A 5,415-nucleotide genomic window follows, 5' to 3' on the forward strand; every position below is an offset into this window, starting at 1 on the left:
GAAGAACAGAGATTTATCTCTCACAGTTCTGGAACCCAGGAAGTCCAAGATCAAGGCAGAGTCGGCGTCTGGTCAGGGCTACTCTGCCTGCAGGATGGCACCCGTGGCTGCGATCCCCGGCGGGGACAGACGCTGGGTCCGCACGTGGCAGCAGCTGGAAGTGCACAGGAGAGCAGACTCTCCCCCAAGCTCCCTCATAGGGCACCTAATCCCATTCATGATGACTTAATCACCTTCCAACGGTCCCACCTCTTAATGCGGTTATTAGAGATTGAATTTCAACATATGAATTTTGGGGAACACATTTAGATCATGGGACCAGCCTTGTACTGATTCACAAATAATAAATCCATATGATGAGTAATCTTACTATAATAGCGTGTGGTATGGACCAAAAATTAGTGCTTCTCTAAGCTAGGCTTTCTCTGGGTGCTTAATTAAGTTCCAATTTCAGCTGACACAGGCATGTGGTTAAACCTGACAATACTACTAACCCTAACTGATTTATTCAACAGACATTTATCCTGGGCCTACTCTTTGCCAAACACCATTCGAGCCGAAAGGGAAATCTGCCGCGAACAACTTGGAGTCTGACCCCTGGGAATCTCCACTCCAGCCTTTGCTGACTTCAGGAACTGTGTTAAGAGCTTTTCTTGATTCTCTAATTTGATCATACAGTAATTCTGTGAGGTGATACTGTTACGTGTCCTTTCACAGATATCAAATCCGTGACACAGAGAGGCTAAGTCGCTTGCCTGAGTTTAGACCTTCAGTCAGTGGGGGAGCGTGGACTTGAGCCACGGCAGGGGCAGAGCCAGTGCAGAGGTGCTGCTTCTGGGAAAACACCGGCCGTACCCACGACAGTGTGGGCCTCACACCACCTGTCCCTCCATCCCAAGGTGCAGATTCCAAATATGTTTTCCAAGAAACCTGGGCTCTGCCCTCCTCTCTGGGCTCACTGAAGAACAAGGGAGGTCACCCCTGATGCACTGACCTTCCCACAAAGACACAGGGTGGCCTCAGCCGGTAGCAGGAGAGTATCATTGGCTTTGGACACCTATAAGGTACCAAAGTTTGAAGACTCCTGACTGTTTACATAACTGGACACTTACCAGAAGATCAGTTCAGAGAGACAAGGGAGGCGTTTCCCTCCCTCCCTCTCAACCCAACCACATGAAACCTATTTGAGCAGAACAAGTTGTTTATTGATGCTAGTGGCACCTGCTTGGCCGAAGTTGTTCAGGAGCTGCTCCACCGGCCACTTCTGGAAGTAGCCATATTTGGGGCCTCCCCCTGGGGTGGAGAGGTCAGTGTGTGATTCTGGACTCCTTCCTCATGTCTTCTCTTGCCTGGCTTAAGTTTATATGATATTATCACACTTCTTGCCCCTTAAAATAATTCAAATATTTTTTGAAGCAAGTTTATTTTCATTCTACAACACAAAGTCGTTGCTTTTAGCCTTGGCTCCCAATGAAGAGAACACTGGCAAAATTTAGGGAACGTGGAAATTCAAAATTCAATTCTGTCTCTGTTTGAGGACCTGGCAACACCGCACCAACTGCTCTTGTTGATGGAGAAACACAGGGAGCTTGTCCTTGTCCTGGCCAATGTGTGTTTTGTGAATAAATATTTGTGTTTTGTGAATAAAGATTTGTGTTTTTAGTTAATGGACTTTGAGAGTGGTTGCAAAATTGGGGTTGAAGTCACTGATCTGTATGTGAGGGAGAGTTGAAAGTCACTGAATTAATAAATATTGATCGGAGGCTCACGAAGGCATTCTCCTTGAAGCAGCAGTAGGGAACACACTGAGCAGAGCCTTCCTCCTCGGGAGAGAAAGGCAGAGTGAGACAAGGTTGTTGGGGACTGTCTTAGTCCACTTTGTGTTACTATACAGGGTTACCTGCTGCTGGTAATTTATAAAGAAAAAAGGCTTCCTTGTCTCATGATTCTGATGGCAGGAGGTTCAGGATTGGGCTTCTGCAGTTGTGAGGGCCTTGGGGAGCTTCCACTCGTGGCAGGAGGTGAAAGGGAGCTGCAGGGGCAGGGCGCACACAGCGAGAGAGGAAGGAAGACAGCGGGGGGCGGGGGGGTGCCAGGCTCTTTCTAGCAACCAGCTCTCGCAGGAACAAACAGTGGGAACTCGCCATGTCTATGAATGAGGGAGCTGTCCCCACGATCCAGACACCTCCCACCTCCAGCACTGGGGATCCCATTTCCACATGAGGTGTGGGGGCCAAACATTCAAACCACAGCAGGGACCCAGGGGGAGGATCACACTCAGTTTCGGAGGCGAGGTGACTTCAGAGGAGACAGCACGGAAGGCGCATCTTGACGGATGAGAATGGTCAATGTAAATATTAATGTATCTCTTTTTATCTAAATGGCATAATCTACACACCTCTTAAAATACCTCACTCTTTCCCATAATGCATCAAAAACATGTTGCTGTGCCGTGAAATTGTCCTCTACCTGGTCGTTTGAATTTCCGGACAGAGCCTGTGTCGCGATCCACCATCTGTTCTACCAGCTTCCTGCTGACAAACGTTCAACCTGTGTCCTTCTCCTGTTCCCCACGACACTGAGGTGAACAGCTCTTGATGGACAGAGATGCAGGAGACCCTGGCTCAAACGTGGGAGTGCACGTGTGGGCGTGCAGAGAGCCTGGGACACACGCAAGCCTGCCACTTTTATCTCCCGTGGTGCGTGAACCGTGGCTGCTACCCCCAGACCAATGGCGGGACAGGCGCCAGGTTACTGCTGACCTGCCCTAGGTACCCAGAGTCAGGCTGGGACAGGCTTCCTGGTGACCCAAGTTGCTCCTCTGGGGCTCATGGGTTTGAGGACAAGGTGACGCCAGCGGAGACATGCACGAAGGCAACAGAGCCACCCTGTTGTGCGCACTTCCCTGGGTCATCTGCCTGGCAGAGAAGGTGGGCTGCAAGAGCAGGAGATGCTCCTTGGAAACACCTGCAGCCCAGCGCACTCTCACCTGCTTCCCTCAGTGCAGCCCCCAGACAGCCCAGACCCCAAGGGCTTTCCTCTGCTCTAGGTCAGGGCTGTCATCCTTCACTGCACAGCAGATCATCCGGGAGCTGTGAGGATACCAAGGCCAGGGCCCCACCAGGTATTCCATTGTCAGTGGTTTGCAGTGGGCACGGAATTCAGTGAAAGCTCCAGGTGCTCCAGGATCCTGCAGCTCTGCTCCCACCAGAACAGGTCCTGACCCAGCCCAGTCCTGACACAAGGCCTGCCAGGGCCAGCACGGTGACCCTTCATCTGTCAGGATTCTGAGGAGCTACAGAGGCATCTCTTTCTCTGGCCTCAAAGATCTCAAGGCGGTGCCCACCTAGACCAGACTGTCCCACAGGTCTGGAGCCCGAATACCCAAGACCACCAACACCAACTTGCAGGGACTTGTCTAAGCTCTGAGCGCTGGACAGTTCTGGTTCACTGTGAAGAGCTTCCTTGGGGAGTCCCTCAGCTAAGAGTCCTTACCAGGAATGTCTTAATTCCCCAGAAATCCCATCCAGGAACTAACTGACCCAAGACTATTATGCACGAGCAGGCCACCAGGTTCTTCCTCTGGGGAAGTTTTGGCTGAAAATCCACACTCAGCAGGTCAGCAGTTCAACTGGGAGTTGGCATTAGGACCCAGAGTCCCGTGACCCAGTGGGTCTGCCACACTAGTACACACACACGCACTGCATGCCACATGCACGCAGGCGATTCGTCTTGACGCACACGTGTGCACACAGCTGTCACTCCGACTCTCCCCAGGTCCTCTGACAGAGCCATTTCCAGTCTGAACCCTTGACTTTCAAGCACAGTCAGCTCCCAGGCAGGAAGTCCCCCGTCGGTGGCCCCACCCTCCGTAGGAACACGTGGGATTTCTGAATTAGGCCCCAGCTGGTTGCTTTTCCCGTGTCTTCGTGGCAGGAACACTCTCCCTCGGGGGATTACGCGGGCTTTGCTCTGGCCCAGTCAGGGAGCTGACAGCTCACCTCCTTTTATCTCTTCCTTGCACAACCTCAGGAGTTCTTCTTCAATTTAACGCTGTCTTTTAATTTTTATTGAATCCACACTAAGAGGAAGTTGCGCACTTTCTATGAAATACCTCTCTGGTTATTAAAATATGTATCTCTGCCAATTCACAGCAGCCACCAATCCCTGTTGATCCCCTGCTCCCTGCAGACCTTGTCTCATTCTGGACGCCCCACACACGCCGTGGCGCCGCCAGGTGCTGGGCAGTGGCGTGTGCCCAGACCGCCGTGCCCCTGGGACTCCACACAACCTCCTGCTCCCCGGAACGGCCTGCCCTGGACACCACCCTTGCGCGTCGACTCTTCCTCATCAGCCTCCAAGGGGTCCACTCGCTTCCAGATTTAGAGGGTACCTAGTTTCACCTTTTTATAAGGAGGGTGAACATGATACCACGAACTTAGGGCCACTTGTGCACATTTACTTCTTTGCACCTCTCACGTCTCTGGTGCGGGCTACCCCCTAATCTCACTTATATATGGAATCTAGAAGGAAAGATGAGATATACAGAGAAAATAAACAGTGGCTACCAGGGGTAGAGTGGGAGAGAGGAAATGGTGAGGTGTAGGTCAAAGGATACAAAGTAACAAATGCGTAGAATGAACAAGTCTAGAGACCTAAGTACAACATGAGGACTATACTTAATAGCAGCATATTGTATTCAGGAGTTTTGCTAAATGAGGAGACTGTAGCTGCTCTTTCCACAGGGAAAATACGCGTAGCACTGCGAGATGATGGATATATCAGTTTGCTCCACTACAGTAACCACACACACACACACACACACACACACACATCATATTGTATACCTTAAATATACACAATGAAATGTATTTTAAAAAAAGAAAAAATAATGATGAGGAAATCTCACATCTGAAAATTAGACTGCAGGTGGCAGAGCAGTGGAAGCAGGAGCCAACCTTGCTGGGAGAAGATTCTGGGGTCCTGAGTAGGGGAGACACCCCTTTCCCTGTGCGCTAAGCTCCCAGTCTCCGTGGTGGGGTCTTCTACAGGAATCCCTGGCTAGAGACAGGACCTCGGCAAAGGCATCTCCAAACTCCTCCTGTGGAGGAAGTTGGCAGGGGGCTCAGGGCGCAAGTCAAATGCCCAGCCCAGATTGAAGGGCTGGGAAAGAGGCTCCACCTTTTGGTGGGAGGATCAGCAGTGTCCAGCGGGGAAGAGTCTGTGTCCGTTTTCATAATCTATCACACCACCTCACACCACACACAAAAATTAACACCGAAGTGTGATAAGCAAAACTATTCGCAGACAACATGATAATCTACATAGAAAATAAGGAATCTACAAAAAAGTGATGAGAACTAGTGTGTGAATTTAGAAAGGTCTCAGGATGGCAAGGGCAATATACAAACGTTA

This window comes from Propithecus coquereli, unplaced genomic scaffold (assembly GCF_000956105.1).
Source record: "Propithecus coquereli isolate 6110/MARCELLA unplaced genomic scaffold, Pcoq_1.0 Scaffold673, whole genome shotgun sequence".
Lineage (NCBI taxonomy): Eukaryota > Metazoa > Chordata > Mammalia > Primates > Indriidae > Propithecus > Propithecus coquereli.